Source organism: Sebastes fasciatus, chromosome 11 (genome assembly GCF_043250625.1).
Source record: "Sebastes fasciatus isolate fSebFas1 chromosome 11, fSebFas1.pri, whole genome shotgun sequence".
In the NCBI taxonomy this organism is placed as follows: Eukaryota; Metazoa; Chordata; class Actinopteri; order Perciformes; family Sebastidae; genus Sebastes; species Sebastes fasciatus.
Window position 1 is genome coordinate 10,609,987 of NC_133805.1, and position 20,105 is coordinate 10,630,091.

The following is a 20,105-nucleotide window of genomic DNA, read 5'->3' on the forward strand; positions in this document are numbered from 1 at the left end:
GTGTTCAAAGTTGGTTGAAAACTAGGACAATCTTATTGTCTGTCTGGATACTCCATCACACCAGTACAGTAGGAACCGAATTCATAAGAGGAAGCCTCTGTATCACCTTGACAAATTCCCACTGCGTCCTCTACGTAGTGGTTTCTCCATCAGATAGCAGAAGAGTGGAAAGTCCGAGCTGTGCAGTTTTTTATTTTATTAAGATATATAAAAATGTAGGCCAGAGCAATTTTAATGAATCAACTGTGCCAGGACAGATGACAGGTTTGTGTTCTAAATTTATGCACATTTACATCAATATACTGCGTTCTGGAGGAAGGGAGGCTGGCGGTGGCGGATGTGTGCGTTTACATGTGTACCCCGCGTGTGTCGACTTCCTCTGATTGAAGGCAAAGGCGACCTCCACTGTCAACCCGAGTGACATGTTTAGAAAAAGACTTATGTCCACATTACACCGTCACAAGTTCACTCCCCACCTGATTAAGAAACGGCGGACGGAGAGACGGACGGAGAGATGCCCTCTTCATGATGTATCTGGACGTGGCGCCGACAGCTCTGATGACTGATGGGAGGAGACTGTGGAGAGGTGAGGAGCTGGGTAAACTTTGTGATTGCGGGGCCTTTTTCCCCACACGGACTGTGTAAATATTGTGTTCATTCAGAGGATGGAAAGATGTCAGACCTGTTTTAGTTTGGCCCTAAAATGCACTTAGAAGCAAACAAATCATCTAAAAGTAGGGTCTAATTCCAAAACATAGTAATTCAGTTGAAAATGTTGGATGAATCACATTAAAAACGATATACATGGTGATAAAAATGATAGTAAAATCATAATAAAATGCACCATATCAGCAATTTTGCATGTTTTAGCCCATTAACTACAAATTGCATGTACTCTACATTACTGCTGACCATTTTCTAAAACATACCACAAATGTTCTGGTTGATTTCCCACCTTCCAGGCAGTATCTGAGCAGTATGGTATGAAAATCAACTTTAACCCTCCTATTTTCTTCCCGCCAACCATGCAACTTTTGTCTTCGGGTCTAGTTTGACTGTGTGAAAGCAAGTAGTATAAACTGTCACTGTGTTACACCTTTTTGGCTTACTTCATTGGAAATCATTACCACAAGTTTTACACTTTTTTTTGGAACTTATGATTAATAAACCTAATTTCTGTGAAATTATACCTAATTTTTTAGTTAAAAAAAAGCAGAAATTATTAATTATTTTGACTGTAGTTGTTATCGGAGGAGCATAATGTTGATGTATTATCACATACTAGTATAAAAGTCAAAGTTTAGTCAGAATATTTATTTGAAAGCATCAAAACAAATTGAATGGCAGCACATAATGACACCTGTGGTCCGCTCAGGTCAAAATTGACCCGGTCTGGTTCTTCGACTGTTTATTAAAAACAGCAAAGCAAGCTACTATCTAATGCTGTAAAAAAAGGTAATTGTGAATTCTTTCATATCTTGTGTGTGTGACAGAAGCCCTGTTCAGAAGCATTACATTACAAATTTTCACCCAGTTCAGTGTTGCACATTTTTAACCAACTTCATTCCAACTCATTACCACAAGTTTTACACTTCTTTTTGGAATTTATGTTCAATAAACCTCATTTATATGAATTTCAACCCTCTGCTCACTTTACCTTACCAGGTGCTGCGCTGCTTACCTGAAAACTGCTACTGCTGCTACTTCTTCAAGACGGCTGCTCCGGAGGGAAATCCTGCTCCTCTGGAGGTGGCTCGGGTCCAACTCAAGGATGTGTTCCCAGCTGATACTCCTCGGAGCACTGCTTCACTTCAGTAAGGTAAGAAAAATGTGTTTGTGCTATTAATCTGCATACGATGGTTTGGCTCTGTTTAATCAGTGTAATAAGCTATAGGGCTGCCAACGCTGCTGACTGTTTAATAGCTGTCCTGCAGATGGGCTTGTACAGGAGGCCATATTATGCTGTTTGCTGAATGCTATAATCTACCCATAGCTATGTGCACTGGTATTAACAGTGGATTAAGTTGTTGTAGTGGCTGCTGAGCTCATTTTCTCTCGGTGGTTGTTAAGCGCCTGTGTTATGATGTTGTTGATTTATGTAGTGGTGGTGATACATAAATAGTAATTGCAGTTGCTTTGGGGGGCTCTGCTGGCTCAGTGCAAAGTCAGGCTTTATGGATGCAAACATGACTCTTGTTTTGCACACAGCCCATTAACATACTTGCAGATATTTACCTGTAATGTTAGCGTCATTGGGAACTCAACAGGGCTTCTGTCACACTTCTGTCAATCCTATTAATCGATCATCAAAAGAGTTGGCGATTAATTTAATAGCTGATAACTAATCGATTGATCGTAGCAACTCTACACCTAAACTGCTGAGCTCTTGTATGGTTTATTCCAGTGTGTACCTATTACCAAACTAAGCTTGTATTCATGTACTAATGGTCATCTGCTATTCATCAATGCTACATAACATTTTATAAGAGGAAATTATCTGCTTCAGACTGTGAATTTGTCATTTTAAAATGCATAAATCAATGATTATCTCCTGCATCAGTGATGTGTCTTAGCCTGCGGCTGCATATCAGGTGGATTGCCGAGTTTATACTCATCTTCATCTAATTTCATTCGTATATTTCCTTCGTCGTCTGAGCTACTTAGCAGGGGGAAGGTCAGACAGTGGCTTGTTCCTGTCCCAGACATACAGGGGATTAAACATGACGACTGGTGTCGGGCATTGTATGTAAGGTTCCATTCCAATTCCGTACTAACATGCTATTTAGTACGCTAAAACAGCATGTGAGATATTTGAATATCTCCGAAACCTTGGTATGAAACCAACAATTGCATTGTATTTACGGTGAAATATTACAGAATGCAACACTGGACACAACGGCGGCATAAATATCCCACAATGCAATGCAGTAGGGACGAGTGTATGAATGTACAGCTCTGTAACATCAACAACTCTTCAATTTAACTGTCAGTAAAAGATTTCACTTTGCTTGGCGTAAGATATATTTTAAATTAATTCATAATTTAATTCTCACAAATTGTCGTTTTGGTCACATGAGGTTGGTACATGTTACCATGGATACACGTCTCTAACCGGCAAGGAGGCTCTCAGGAAGCGACGACGTAAATTGCAGTTCAGTGCGTCCGAAAAGAGACATACTACTGTTTATTCACACAAAAGTATGTTGAACGATGGTACACCTGTTGAGTATGTAGTATGCGATTTCAGATGAAGCCTATATGCCCAATATCACCTCTGTACAAATTTACATTCGTAAATAAAGTTTGTTTACCTCAGATAAAAAGACAGAAGCAGACAAAAGTTACTGCCCTAATGGAAACTAAGATTATATCTGCGTCAACACACCACGAGATGCACTACTCTGCTACCGCTCCAGGAAATTGGTGACACACCAGTTTTATCTGCGACGGGATAAAAAGAGAGGATAAAAAGAGATGGTTTGATAAGCATACACATCATTAGACAGTGCTACTCTTGACTATATCCCTCACCCTTGAGAAAATAAAGACCTTCTGTGGTCGTGAAGGTTGGTACTCAAATTTGGGATTACCGAACGAGAGACCATTACACCGAGCACCTCTGCAGGTCTCGGAGGTTGCCATAGAGACTGCCTTGTTCACCTCCTCAAGAGTGCTGCTGGTGGGTGATTACTGCACATGAGATTGAAGTCCGTTATGTAAAAAAAAAAAAAAAAGAGACCTGACTCTAGATGAGAAAATTATATTCTTGGGCTACAATAAAAGAAATAAACTGAAAACAACGCCTGCAGCGGAAAGACTAACAACGGTAACCTTCGACAGCTCTTCCCCGCTTCTTTTAACTTTAAGTTTCACTGGCGCTTAATGCGGCTCTAAAAATATTCAAATGAACTTACTTTATATCATTCTGCCAACAGCTGATTAATGCACTGCAACTATGGAGAGGGGTTACAGTAATGACTCCAATATTTTTGTCAGTTTTTTTTTTTTTTTAATGGTGTGTAGTGTGCGTCTCTACAATGGTGTGTGTTTGTGCCCGAGCTATTGTGTGTTTATGTGAGCCAGGAAGGAGCATGTTCAGCATCTGTAATGAGGTGGACGAGTGTGTGGAATGTGGATTAGAAAGGAAAAAGTTGAGAATCTCCTGAGGGGCCAGAGGCCAGAGGCCAGAGGTCAGGGGGGGGCTCATTACAGTGATGTGATGTGATGCGCTTGCAGCAGAGACAGAGGGGCAGAATAAACACGGTGTCACATGAATACTACCTTTCTGTATATTCAAAGCACTTCAATCATTCCTACCTGAACCTACTTGTCTTTCATAGTATGTACATATTTTACGATGTAACTGTGCCTAAAACTGCATTTGGCAGTTTCTGACCACTATTAGCTTCTCAAATGCTCACAGCTAATAAGTAGGGCTTGAAGATATAAAAAAATATAATTCAGGTTAATCTAATTATAAGGAAAGGAATCTCTGTCTGTCTGTCCCTCTGTGTGTTATTCCGTTATCTCGAAGACCGCTCATCCAATCTACATCACACTTGGCCAACCGTGTCTAACTCGTCAAACACCGCCGATTGGGCGGCGCCCCTCGACATCCAAAACCGACACACGGAGGTACCCTTTAGCGACAGTTTATGATGAACCGGGCTTTCAACTAACTCCAATGTAAACCCACCGGCAGCGTTATTCGACGGTCAGAGCAAGTGACGTAGGAGGGATGCACCGATACCGGACTGGATATCGGGCCGATACTGACTCAAATAGCTGGATCGGATGTCGGTGACAATAGAGCCGATCTATTCAATTTAATTCTATGTTTATATACTATATACATTATATACTGGAATTTTAATTCCTGTTAAGTTTTAACCAATTTTTTTCAAGTTTTCAACCAATTTCCTGTTAATTTAAGAAGATGTTTTATGAAGTTGTTGGTGTACGATTTATTATTTGAATAATAAATAACCTTTCAGTATATTGATATCTGTGTATTCATTTGTTGCGTTTTGTTTTGGAAATATAGGAAAGCAATATTGAAGTCAAGCCTGATGTTTATTTACACATAAAAGAATGATTCCAGTCGCGTCCACACAGTGAGGCATACAGCTTACTAATTAAACACTGGTATGGGATCAGTACCCGGTATCGGCCGATACCCAAAGCCCAAGTACCGCTATTGGTATCGGAAGAAATGAATATCCCTAATTAATAGCGTGAAAGTCTACTAAGGGTGTGCGGGAGAAGTGGTGGATGGGTCAAACAAACACAAGACATTCAACCAGGAGACCGTTGTTCATGGCCCGTAAGAAACTAAAAGTAACGTTAACTTATTTTGTCACTTACGTCGTTCGTCACGTGACTCGTTGGTATCGTCGGTCCTGTGAGTCACGCGAGTTATTTGTATCGTCACCCCCCAGATTCAGAACACGGAAGTCCACGTATGGAAGAGGTCAGGGTGGTGGACGGGTCAACAAACACTGCACATTCGCCCAGGAGACCGATGTCCGTGTCTCGTTTCCAATGTTGAAACTAAAATTCAACATTCACTTATTTTAATCATGATGTTTTATTAAACCTTACAAAGTAGTTTTGTTGCATTTTTATGTTTTATTTCAATTGAGAACGTTAACCACGTGTTTAAAACTGTTTAAAAGTGCGACAGTAATCTGGGAGAACATACGTCTCCCTCTAATTGAGAAAGCAGTGTAGTTGTATGGGATCGTAATTTAGTAGGAGACAAGGTTGCCCTTCATGTCGCTAATCAGTCCTCCACTCAGTGTCTTGGAGAGCTCACCAGAGGCAGCTTGATTGATTTGTTCCCCGCTGCACATTAATTGGTGGTTAGCTTGTGTACCTTTGTTCTCATTTGCTCATTAGTTGAACTAGCCCTGATATGATGAAGTGTTACCCTTCTACTCGGCTCTAGAACTACCACAGTTGTTGCTGGAAGACTGCAGGACACAATACTTTCAATTCTTATCAATTTTTGTCGGAGTTTCGAAATGTTTTATTCCCCTGCTGCTGGTGTCCTTCTGGCTGCCTTTCCCCTATTTATCTTTTATTATTGTATTCTAGACGTGAATAATAGGAGTGGGAAAAGAAAATCCATTCACCTATGTATCGCGTTTATTTATTTTTTTACGATTTTGAAATAGATTTTTTTAACGCCAGAATCGATATATTTGCTTCATTTGACGGACTTGGCGAAGTTAGCGGAAGTATACACGTGTGACTACGTCCGGTTTTCAAAATAAGGTGTTAACAAAGGGAACTGTATGTACAAAATACATATATAGAAATAAAATTGATTGGATTATACTCACCACGAAGTATAAAATATGACATGACCTCTATAAATTAAAAAGCAAATACCACTAATTTGTGAGGGAAATGTCTTTATTCTTTGATTTTTGGGTTGCGGGAAAAGAAATTTAATAAATAATGTCTGACAATTACTGATATATTTGACTTCAGGACATCTCTGAATACATACTTGCTGAATATCAAACATTTCTACTGTATTAATTCAGATATTTTCCAAAGTAAAAGTCCCTAGAAGTGTATGATTCAACTTTTTCCCATGGTCTAGTGTTAAAAAAGTTTACAAAAATCGCAATTAATCATAATATCGAATCGAAAAATATTCAAATATCGCAATACATATCGAATCGGTACCCAAGTATTGTGATAGTATCGAATCAGGAGATGACCTTGTTAAAAAAAAACATTAGACATAAATGAATCTCTGGTCATGAGAGGTGATGAGGTTCATTGCAGTTTTAGCTCTGACCTGAACTGCTAAAAGTGGATGGCCTTTACACAGCTGGCAACACTAGTGTACCTTGGACTATGGATTACTTGTCAAAGTACAGCATGGGAAGGTCAACTGCAGGGCACGTCAGAAAGCAACTATTACCCAGCATCAGATTTAGCTGAGGTGCTGGAGCTCTCAAACTTAATGAATGGGTGAATGCTGACATGTAGCGTAAAGTGCTGTGAGTGGTCGGAAGACTAGAAAGGCGCTATATAAGTGCAAGTCCATTTACCATTTACATTTGAGTGTGCGGATGCTTTTTTCATTAAGGAATCAATTATTAGAAATGTCGCAAATGGTGCACTGAAGGTTTGCAATCTCTCTCTCCAATAATTCAACTGATTTGGCATGTCAGTTATGTGTCAGGGAGGTAAACTGCAGCTCACATTTGTTGTGCTGAAGTAAGATTTTCTGTATATTACAGTAATTTGTCTGAACTTAAAGTGTAAGTGCTTGCATTGTACGGTGTGTTGTTATCAGTGCTAGTGGAAAGCTTTGATGCGTGCAGCAGGAAATGCTCGGTTGGCTGTTACTTAAAGGGATAGTTCGGGGTGTTTTGAAGTGGGGTTGTATGAGGTACTTATTCATAGCAGGTGTATTGCTTACAGTAGATGACGGTCGGCAAGAAACAGACAAGAGCACCAGAGCAAAAAATATAGTGCTGTGGATGGGGCCAGCACCAAAACGTATTTTAGCCACCAAAAAGAAAGGCCCACCTAAAAAAATGTATATCCATTTAAGTGCACGCTATATTTAGAATATTTTTCCAATGGCGAACTGAACTAAAAGTGAAACTTTTCTATACTGTTTTTGTCATCTAAGCCTGCTGGCTTTGGAGAGAGCATGGATACGTTTCACTTTCAGTTCAGTCCCCCGTTGGAAAAGAGATGAAAGGGCTGTCTGACGGCAAGATGAAGCAGTGAAAGAGATTTTATCCCTGAAATTTGGGCCAAAAGTTTTGGATCAGTCTGAGCGTAAAGCAGGAAATGTGCTTGTATTTTAGCAGAATTGGTTCAGGGGGTTGGTACATGAGTTACAGGTTGTAGTCATTAAGTGTCTTAAGTGCCAGTGTTGGCGTGTAAACAATTGAGAAAAGCTGTAAAACAGTGCTGTCACTCTAGTCGGCTCACACACACACATATGTGTTGAGTCAGTTTAGTGCCAGGCTTCATTTGGCGGGTTAAGGGAGGAGGCCATCACGGGTTGACCCTGATCAGCCCTAATCAGACAAAACAGTGAAGGTCAACTATCCCCAGCTGCCAAGTTGTGGGACCGGATCACCACGTGCACACACTAGACTGATCATTTTGGCGAGATTGGAAAAGCCAGTGGAAAGAAATGCAATTGATTTCCAAACTCAACACCTTCTAATACGGAGTGAGATCAGTCGGGCCTCAGGCTAAATGATGGATGATTTCCCATGTGGTATAGTAGCTGATCGCAAATGGCAAAGAGAAATACAGTATGTCTAAAAATAGTGATCTTGGTGGCAGGGTGGTAAATTAACAGCAGCCACTATACTATACTAGCGGAGCGCTGGTCAACAATAAAACTGTTTCATCCGAGCTCTCTTCCTCCTGTGATTCTCCCATTTACTGTCTCTCTGAAACTCACCTGCTTTGTAGACATAAACAGTGAAACACAGAGAAGCAACAATCAAATGCCATTTTAAATCTGTTAAATCATTACGTAATTGTCCATTTTTTTTAAATGAATTTTTGTCTTTAAAAGATAGAGTCAAGAATCCAGAAAATAACAAGTCTGAGTGGGGTTACCTCATTTTCTACAGTAAGCATTCATTCATGCTTTTGGCAGCACAGGTTCAGTTAAAATGTCTTTCACCATGAAATAGTGCCTTTAGAGCCAATTAACTGAGCAAGCTAATGTTGTTTTGGGGCATTAAACACATGGGCCGATTTTGAAAGTGATCATGAGGTGTATTCACACACGCTGGTGAGTCATTAGCTGGGAAAAACGATAAGCAATCGCTGAAATTGAAAAAAGGAGAATGTTTCACAGTTTTGCAGTTTTACAATGTTTCATTGTAAAAGTAAAGATACAATTTATTTTCTTTTAAAAATGGATGATGTACAAACATAGTGTCTATTTGCACCCGAGTGAGAATAGTCCCGGTAATAGTAGTACTAATGCTAGAACTAGCACTCGGAGAGCGCAGACCTCCGCCAAGGTGCCCAAGTACAATTGCCCCCTCTCTCCGTTCAGCTTGCGCCATCATTCACGTGTATTTTTGTTTATGTTGAGATCAGCTGTATGTTACGGAGCATCGTAAAACACTTCATTCAAACTGGACAGAAACAAAATAAAAGTCACCTAAACCGTCGTTGTTACTCTTTCCAACAATCACCAAGTGTGCTTTGGTCGAACTCAACTGTAATTTCACAGAGTTTAATGTGAAAAAACACAGAATCTACGGTGTGTGTCCCCCGACACCCTGCTCTCTCTCTGTCTCTCTCTCTGAAGGAAAGAGGCGGGGTCATGTATCATCAACGCGTTATCAGTTACACTGTGCATGTGTTATACCCAGAGGTCTTAATGTTCTGGCTGATCAGAATCCTTGAAAAAATTCCTGAACCCGGACCATGATCTCGATCGCCACCAAAATCTAATGGATTGTTCATTGTGCCACAACTCACCCCTCCAAAAAAAAAAAGGTTTCATTCAAATCCGTCAGGGACTTTTGGAGTAATCCTGCTAACAGACAAACAAACAAACCAACAAACAAACAAACCAACGCCGGTGAAAACATAACCTCCTTCCTAGGCCTTTGGCCTTGGCGGAGGAAATAAAGAGCGACAAAGTAGAGGCAAGGAGTGGGTTGTGTGTTTTCAGTCACAGTTTGGTTAGGTTTAGGCAACACAGCTACTTGGTTAGGTTTAGGAAAACTATACATTCAGTACATACTGTATACACAAGCAGTGTCTAATATGTGCCTGGATCGGGTGCAAATAGCATTGTTGGCTACAGACACCTGAAAACAAACAGTTGTATCCACATACCACAGTGTCTGGTTGTGTAAGACTAATATCCACTATGCTGACTTTATGACCAGTGTTACATGATAGTGATATCATATAATACGATTTTCGATCCGCTGTTTGATACCAAGTTATGCCATGGGATGTATCACCAATACCAGTAAGACTTTTTAACTGTCAAACACGAATATTTCATAGAATAATAGTGATATTTGTGCAGCCTGCAGCAGCTGACGGGAGATAGCAACAGTTGCTCACACAGCCCGTGTGCAGCCAACCGAACACTGTCTGCCATTGTGAAACTAGTTTTGGCCACCTGCATCCTCTTTTCTTCTTGCAGATCTGTGTCTTCTTTTCTCCTCATTAACTCTGATATGTTGAACAAATTCATGACACTACCACTGTTACAGCCTTCCTGAAAATATTACACTTGACGACATTGTATCGACAGGCGAGGAAAGAAATGGCTGCAAATGATGCTGCAATTTTCACTCAGACATTGTGAGGGTTAAGAAGTGGCAGGCGATCGGTAAAACGTGGCAACATGGGAATTTATAAAGTCCAACATGACAGCTAATCTCTTCTTCTTTGATAGTTGGAGATATGGTACGGTAGCAATTTAGAAAATGGGATAAAAAGACTAATCGGTCATTGCTGTGGAAACACAGAGGGAGAATGTTGTTTGTAATTATCTAACATCAGTCTTACTCCAATGAAAACAAATGCTTTGTAAAAAGAAGCAGGTGTTGCAGTATCTCCTGTAACTGGGCACTAAAAGGGATTCGGGGGGTTCAGGTGCCTAAATTTTATTTGCCAATTGCCTGTGGGTGCTGAAGAGCTACGGCACCCACAGGTAATTATGAGCACCCATGGGAAAAAAAACACTGCGCCTCATTGCCCTTCTGTGTTCTGCATTTAACAAAAAAAAAAGTATTCAAATTGTTTAAAACTGTCGTCTTTGTAATTTAAAAAACAACAACATACCTAATAAAAGCCTAACAATAAAGCTTATCTCCAGCCAACCAGCAACAGGCGGCGTTAGTGCTCATACACAGGACACAGGAGGAAAGGCCACGGATGTATAGAGAGGAAGGCAGTGGGAGTGAGAGGGACGGTAAATCTGGCACATGATAATGTCCTGAAGGAGCACCGATGAGAGGGTTGCATTTGTTTGGGTGTTGAGTTCAAGTATCAACAATCTTTCTCCAGAATCGCTCGTTCACAAATAGCTTGTGTATAACGGTACAAATGATAAAGCCCGGCCACTCAGGCAAATGAGTCTGTTCCTCTTATTTTCTCAAGCTGGAAGACAACACTTCAGCTGTACTCCCACAGAGAGGATAAGGCCAGACATGTCAGCTAACTGCTCTGTTTTGAACATAATAGGGACAATGTAGGTGGTGTAGACAATTCCCTAATTCATCAAAGAAGCATGCGGCCATTTATCAAACTCCCTCTCCTTTAACATATCATGGAAGCTGCACCTGGAGAGAGGCGATGTGGGAGTGACAGAGAAAGGAAAAGGAGAGGAAGGAGGGGGAGTAGCACTGTAGGAGTTGCTGTTTTTCTTCACATAATGGTTTAACATGCTGTTTGGAGTTATCGATGCGGTTTTGTGACAGGAAGGATGGTTGAAAGGTAGTTAACAACTATCTGTCATCACGCCTGATACAAAAACAGCATACACAAACTGGCTGGCCAAAGGGCAAAGAGGTGAGGTGTTCTCTATTAACCCTTATACACACTTCATAATCATCCTCCTTATTTTCCCCTTCTTCTAGTTTTGTTTTGGAAATCAATAAATTCCTTCATTTTTTCTCTCCGATTATATGCTTTTGTCCTTCTCCTCGTGTTTATCCGTGACATGTTTGCCATCATTGATCGGGCTTCATTTAGGATGGGGCGGTGTGTGTGTGTGCGACGCATTGTGCAGCAATCATTCAGCCGGTCAGCGCACATTGGCCGTGACTTGTTTTTAGCATGCCTGTCAAAGCGGGAGCTAAAATTACTTTGCTAATGGCGAAGTTTGGCGCGGGCAGAACAAAAGGGAATCAATAATGCCGCTCGAAAAGCAGCGAGGCAAAAAGGTGCGAAAGTGGCGGACAGGTCGAATAGCATAATCAGCCCAGTGCTTAGGGCTTCAAATATGAGTTTTTCAAAGGTGTGCGGACGCCCGAGTGATGATGTTGAACATTGAAAACAAAAAGGAGGAGGAGGAGGAGGAGGAGTGGAAAAACATGGGATGAGAAAAGTGTAACCTGGAGAGAGATAGACTTTATGGATTACCTTTTCCTTACATCTAACAAGATCGCCTACACACAGGAATTACCAGCGCCACACACATACATGATTCCTCCCAGAATACCACTCATACCAATCCCAATCATAACCACAGGTGTCGTTCCCCGCTGCACACAGCCGGCTGAAGCAGCAGAGAAAAGGAAATTGGTGATTATGGAAGCTGATGCGTGTCCTTCAATGCCTGGACCGGATCTGGCTAACGTATCATCCCAGAGGGTTTGTGTAAAAGAGACGTGGAGAGAGAAAATGGGAGGAAATGGTTGGTACATACAGTTCCTGGTTTGACAAACAAGTGTTGAGATATAGAGAGAGTGGATTTACTATGTTAAAAGACTGCCTTTTTTCGTTTGAATACTTTTCATGTGTGAATTTGCGATAATGCTGGGACTTCCATCCATGCCGCATTCGTGTCACATCACAGTTATTGTAATTACGAGATTCCGGCTTTCAGTGTAACATTAGCAGGGTGTTTTCCTTTCAACTCACAGTCACAAATTTGTCCCAAAAATGAATTTTCATCCTCACTGATCTTATTTTTTTGTGACATGCTGGGAAACTCTGGGACAAAATGTACTACACTCTGCTGGCTTACACTGACTAGAGGCATAGAATTTGAAATATATAGACGTTTACCAGGCAGGGAGCGTCTAATGCCAGATGATTTGAAGTTGCATTATGGGAAATCCAGGGTTTTTGGAGTTTGACACATACATTCATAAGATCATTAAGTTTGCTGAGTATGCCCTATAATCTCTATGAACAAATTCTGCATTCACATGTAGAATCTGAAGGCAATGGGACAAGATTTGGGCATCGGAAGAGTTCTGGTTTCCGTTTTTAGTCCCAGAAGTATTGACCAATCACGTTCAAGCAGGCTTTGGTTAAAATGTAAGTAAACAGTCCGTGTGGAGAGCAAAAGAGAAATGCAATCTGGGAACCCACCAGCCATCGTCTGACGACAATTTAGCTTTTTATTGGTTTAAAATGAGTTTATAAACTGGCTACTGAAACAATCCGGTCGTAAAAGTCGTCTCTCAACTCCAGTCTCACATCTCACGTTGCTAATCAGACTGTAAACAATGAGCAGCGCACGGAAAAAGAAGTATTGGTCCGGATATCCGCTGGCTACACCAGAACAACGATAGAAGATGCGTTCCAAGACTATGTCCTAATTCTGTCTTTAAATGATGCATTGATAATTACATTGAAAATGAAATCGAAAATGAATAGATAGATTAAATAAAAGGCTTTTAAACTTGACTTATTTTTCCATCATTTAATTACAGAATAAGGAAATGGAATGATCAATTTGTCAATTTAATGATCTTTTTTATTATATTTTTCATTGTTTATTTAAATCAGCATTTAAATGCAAATATAATTTAGTCAATTTCAAATAACTTTTTAAAATGTTTCTGTAATTTATTGATAGATAATAATCAAACACTGTAAAAGTTTTTAATTATTTAGTGGGCACATAAAAAATGAGGATGTTTTGGCCTGTATTGAATCGATTTTTCTTTGTGGAAGTGCAATGAATAATTCATGGAGTGCCCCTTTAATGAATATTATGATTGTTTCAATTCTTGAAACTTACTTTTATAGAGAAGCGTTTATGAATGTTGAATATGGTGCTGGGTTTTATCTTTCCACTCTACGTTATTAACTTTATTATACCCCCCAATGTTTTATCATCACTTTGTTTTTATTCTTTTTGTTTGTTTTTATCGGCTGTTTTATTCAGTAAAGCACTTTGTAACCTTATTAAGAAAAGTGCTATATAAATAAAAATTATTATTATTGTTATGATTATTATAGTATGAGGTATGGTATCCTGCTGAAGGTGTAAAACTGTGTGATATCACCACATTTATGTTTCATATGCTAAACAAGACTTTCTCAGTGTTTCATTTTCGTTTTTAAATTCTATTTATTTGTCTCACAACATGATTCATTCATCACTGAGTCTCTTTCTCTTGAATGGCTTCTACAGCATGTGTTGTACAGAGGAAACTTTGCATTGTTAACAAATTAGTTGAAGACATACTTTATCTTTTGTCTGACTGTACTAATAGTCCTCTGGCATATCTGTTTTATTTAAATCACCCTATGCTGAAGGAGATGTGTTTTCAAGTGTAATGCAGTGTAAATGACTGTTTTGCAAGTAGGGTGTTCTTACAAAAACAGTCAGTAGAAAGTGTTTCAGTATTTTCTGTCACAGTGTGGATACAAACACAGGCTGTTGGCTGGATAAGGGGTAATATACACTGGTGGTGGTATGAGGTAGGGATGTCACGATACCAGTAATCTATTAGTCGAAACCAATTCCAGTGAATTTCCACAATTCTCGATACCCAATTCAATACCACGGTACAAAAAACAACAACAACAATAAATCCCATGTAATTCAACACGTACTCTTTTATTAAAAACATTTGAACATTACAAAAAAACAGAGGCATGTAGCCTTTAAGTAATAAATAAAAATAATTAACCCGTTTAGTTCAATTTGGCGTATCAGCGGCATCTTATCAATCGATAGTCAGATGACGGACGCTACATACTGACCGTGAACGCATCTGGTCCCAGAGTAGCAGGTGTCACACACGGGACGAGAGAGAGATGACAGACCGAGAAATGGCAGAGGATTTGTTGTCGAAGTGAAAAGCAAACGCACCTATTGGGCAATATTTCACGTTTAATCTCAATGTTATAAGGGAACCATAACGTTAATGAGGTAATCGCCACGATGTGAATGGAGCTGTCCAGCATCTTCACTCTAGCTTTAAAACTGAGCCCAGTACCACCTAAAAATCTCTAGTTGCGTTAATGCTTTAGAGAAATTTGTGGCATTAAAACAAATTTGTGTTAACGCATTATTATCTCGTCAACTTTGACAGCCCTAATAATAATAGCATCTCAATTTCAACTTCTCTTCTTCTTAAAAATGCATGATTTTGTATTTCTCCACATTTAACACCTGCTTAAGTTGAGTTAAACGGCACTGAACAACATCAAAGAAAGTAGACTGCAGTAATGCAAGGGTTTGTACTACTGATGGGGATGAGCAATAGATAACAGTATCATCGGCGTAAACATGGTGCAATGCATTTGATACGTTATCAGAAAGAAGAATGAGATGTGATTTAAAACCAAACACGCTCCAGGTATCTCATGTAAATGTAGCACATTTGTTCAATTGCACAAGCAGGCTAGATAATTACACGCATGCTTGGAAAGAAAATTACGTTGTTGTTTTTTCTCCCATCTGGCATACAAAAGAACAACAATTATTTGTCCTTTAGCTTGCATGCTTAAAAGCTTTGGGAACACTTTGTAACACCATGTCCTCCAAGTGTGAGTAAACATCCATTTATAAACGCCTCAGAAAGGAGAAAAAAAGCTTTAATTTTATCTTTAGCTTTTCTTTGTAGGTACCTGTGCACAAACATCAGTTATGAGATAATTCCCTCTTTCTTTTCAGGAACATTTGTCATTGTGATTTATACAAAAACAACAAAGCCGGTCCATGCCAAGGCAAGGCCAGGTTGCTCCAATCAAATGCACCATTAATCAAGGGGAAACCATTTGCGATGACAAACACATCAACTCAATGGCGAGCATCATGGGGAGGGAAGGGAAGGTTGATAGGAAAAAGTGGGACAGGGAAGGCTAGAAGGAAAGCAGGAGAGATATTCACCGTCTCTACCTATATATTCTTCTAAAAGAGGGGAGAGAAAAATGCTTTGAGACGTTTGGGAGGCTGAGGGGAGATATTATACCTTGGAAAAACACATATATTGCTGAAATATGAATACTTGACACTCGTCAGCCAGATTTACAGTGGCATCATTGTGTGTGAAGAGGTGACATATTCTAGAGGTTGGGTGATGATGACATTCAGCGTGAAAACACACTTTCTGTGCACACACTCGCTGTCGTTTTGAATGAGAGGATGGCAGCTGTCTGCTCAATACTTTTCCAGACATTTTCATGGAAATTAAAAGCTGCCTGCCGTCACCTCTCAAAAGCAATAACGTAAATTGAATTTTTGAAGTGCATGCATTGTTGGACAAAGTATTCAGATAATTTACTCAAAGCTGCCGTCTGTAACTTTGAGCAAATATGATAAAAAGTTATTTTTATAAAACAGTCACTATATCCTGACTGTGGTGCCTGATACAGATAATCTGTAAAAAAAAATCATGTTCCTCCTCTTAGTGATCCTAATGGCATTTGCAAGATTTCCTTGCCCCGAAGGAAAACAATCAGATTTCAAATCCCCTTAGGAGCGCAAGAGGAGGCAGAGGAATATGATTTATTTTCACAGATTATCTGTCTCATACTACTACTAAAATAACTTTTGATCATATTTGCTCAAAGTTACCGACTGCAGCTTTAAGTAAAAGTACTAATGCCACAAAATACCATTTTTATAAAATATTAAAATAATATATTTGAGTAAAAGTATGTAAGTTTATTTAGGGAATTGAACTTAAAGTATTGAAAGTAAAAGTATTCAATACAGAAAAATGTCCCCTGTGATTTATATACTATTACATCATTAGATTAATAGATTATTATTACTCATGCATTAATACAAAAGCAGGATTTTACTGTAGTTGTTGGTTGAGTTGGAACTCATTTTAAACTATTTTGTATCGAACTGTAAACAAGTAAATATTACTTTCATTATGAATTAATTTACTTATTACTTTAAAGATCAATCGATTGATTGTTTGGTTGTAAAAATTCAGAAATAGTGAGAAATGCTGTCACAATTACCCAGAGCCCAGACTGACATCTTCACTGTTTGTTTTGTCCAACCAACAGTCCATACATCAAAATTACTACAAATAAATGTAAATAATTAAAAGGCAAAGCAGCAAAGAACCATGACATTATTACGTTTTTGCTTTAAAAAAAACCTGACTCAACGAGCCAATTAATTAACTAATCAATCAACTAATGTTTCAGCCGTGCTTGTATAACTGTTGGGTAGCTTCATTTATAACAAAACATATTTTATAAGCTCTCCATCTGTTTTGTATGTAAAATCTTAACTACACAGCATATCTTAACTAATAACTACTGTATATATCTAGTATTTTCTCTTTCTTATATTTTGCTGTGTTCAGGACGTTTCTGGGCTTCAGCAATAACGTCTTATTTCTCTGATTCACTGTTTTGTTCTCACTAACGCCGCTCCCTCTCTTCATTCACTATATAGCTCACTCGACCATCGCTGCTCTCTCTCCCTTGCTTGCTTGTTGAGCCGAAGAGGAGTGTCCAACTTTAATGCCGTGGGTTTACAAACAGCTGCAACCGACAACTGTTACATATTATACATTTAGGTTAGTGTGCAGCATTAGGCAAGTAGGAGAGGCGCTCACCAGATCGCTGCCCATATTGGAGGACAGGACTTTGCTCCACTTTTCCCTCTGTGTAATAGTTGGAGCTCAGTAGCTCCTCAGGCTGCCCTCACATCTGTGCCAAGTCACAGACATTACCTCCTTACTCTCAAGACCGACCTGAGAGAAGAGTCGGACAGCTGTGCTCCTCAAGCTGTGATTTGTGGATCTCATTGAAATCCCGATTGCCTGGCTGATTTAGGGTAACATTTGCCCTACGAAATTGTGCCCCATGGGCACACAAGAGTACCACACTGCTTGTCTCTTCAGTAGCTGTTGGCCTTGTTTTAGTGGGTGAAGGGATGAATACTTTTTAAAACTGGGGCAGTTTGGATTGTCAGGCTCAGCAAAGATGCACTCCCTGTAATTTTATTTACAAGGATCTTTGGCATCTTTGTTGTTCTTCGTCCCAGCGTGAATGCAGTCATTGCCGGTCTCATCCTGTTTCAAAATAAAAGAGTCTTGTTAAGTCTTGATCACCCTCTCTGCCTCGTCTTGCCAGATGCAGCTGTACGTCAAACCACACTTTTCGCTGTGTTTGGAAACAGTACCTCTAAACACCATCTTTCCCGTTTCTGCAAAGGTTTTTAAAAACAGATTTAAATACCCCGTTGCTGGATTTGAAGGTAACACAATTCGTTATGTCAAACTTTGACAAGTGTCGACATATCTCAGCTCTAATTGCCATGTAACTGTCAGTCTGTTGACATTTTCTTTTCGTTTAACCAGTCTTTAAACATTACCATAGCCCACACCATGCTCCGTTTTGTGTTTACTTCATGTCCGTCTTCTTCAATTTTGTCGATTTCTCTGTGGTCCAGCTCTTTGTGTCTTTTCACCTCTATTGCTTTTTCTGTGCTGTTTTCTTGTTCTTGTTCTTTTTCTTTTCTTTACTTGGGGCGGTTCAACCATTAACCATGAATCGTGCTCTCCAAATATATTAGAATTAATATTAGAAAACATATTCCATGGTGTTTTCTGTTGGAGTAACGGCACAGGCGCAGTTTGCGTTGGTTTAGGGGGCTCACTGAACGTAGCCAAAAATGCATGTAGGGACTCAAATAGTACATATATTTTTTATAATAATCTACTTCTTTGTGTCTTCTTATTGACAGAATAAGAAACCAACAAGATAACTTTTTATTTACGTATAGGACACTCTCTGTCCACACTGAATCTGTTAAATATGAACTTCTGTTGAGTCATGTAAACAACAGAAACAGAAAACACACGTTTTATATATGATATTTACTGGAAATGACTTACAGTATAGTCAACAGCAAGTAGGAAACGTTCAGGCAATCTCCTTATTTAGTTTTTTTGTAGTGAAATGACGAGGTATAATATAGATATTGTACATGTACAGAGTTTATGCGTGAACATGTGATCAAGTTGGCATCATGTGTTTATGCATTTGTGAGAGGCAGCAAAAAGTTTCACTTACACTACACAGTTTTTGAAGTTTCTGTTCTCAAATCGTTCTATGAAGAGGTGTTTATGTTAGCATATTATTGATTGTTGTCATTTCTTAAAAAAGAAGCTAAGGTCAGTATCAAACCTTTGCTGGAATTAAGGCAGATGTTTCGATAATGGATAATTGTGCTGATTTTTCTGCTGAGTTTCTATTTGGGAAAAAGTTGCCCTGTAACAAAAATAAAATGAAAAAGCACTGTAGCAATTCCAGTGGGAGTATGAGACAGAGACGCAGACAAAGAGGAGAGCACAAGTATTTTTTTTTTGCTTTTGGGTCACAGTATGCCAAACAATACACCCACAGTCTTTGTGTTTCTGGTCTCTCAAGCCTCTCGTTGTGCAGAGACACAGCAAAAAGTGTGAGTCCTGGCAGGGACCAGCTGCTGCAGCTATTTTATCTCACCAGTCTACCTTCATCTCCAGATCAGTGCTTGATACTGAACCTGCTTCTGCAGGCTAATATGAAATGTTAGCTACATAAAAGTTGATCCTCAGTAGATTGATTCACAGCAGCTTCCTAAACGCATTATCCTTTTCACAGCATCTGGCTTTGCTTGTTGTTGGTCTTCAACGTTTGATTTTCCACCAGATCACTGTAGTTTGTGAATGCATTGCAGGTGACTTGAGAGTCAAATTACAACCACCAGCATATCAATTGACACTACATCCATGTTTTGATGAAGCATGGAATCCACATTGGAAATCCATAGTAGTCTTTGATTTCCATGATACTCACTAAAGGCATCCCAGATTAAAAACCAACAAGGTCCTTAATTGGTCGGCTCTTTAACACTGACAACAGTGAGCATATGTTGTTTATTCACAAGTAGTAAATATCATATTGGCTCCTGGAATCTGTTCTGAGTATATACTGAAGCAAATTACCCAAAAAAACGACCCAACCACATGCATCAAACAGCTTGGAGAGAGATGTAAGTGCCAACAACTGCAATACGCTCAGACGCTTACTTCACTTAGATCTGATGATATCTTTCTACTGCATTTAAAACCATACGTCTCAATGTAACACCCCGGGGCCGTAGCAATCACTGAGGACACCAAAGTCGTGTCCTTAGTTATAATTCTGGG

At 39.4% G+C, this 20,105-nt stretch overlaps 1 long non-coding RNA gene across 1 annotated transcript in view; it reads left to right on the forward strand.

Annotated features, from left to right (window-relative positions):
* Window positions 1-442: 442 nt before the first annotated feature.
* LOC141776739 (uncharacterized) overlaps window positions 443-20,105 on the forward strand; it is a 59,724-nt gene continuing 40,061 nt past the window's right edge. Inside the window, exons 1-2 of the long non-coding RNA XR_012595803.1 lie at window positions 443-586; window positions 1,666-1,819. This is a non-coding gene — a long non-coding RNA (uncharacterized LOC141776739). The remainder of the gene's footprint in view (window positions 587-1,665; window positions 1,820-20,105) is intronic.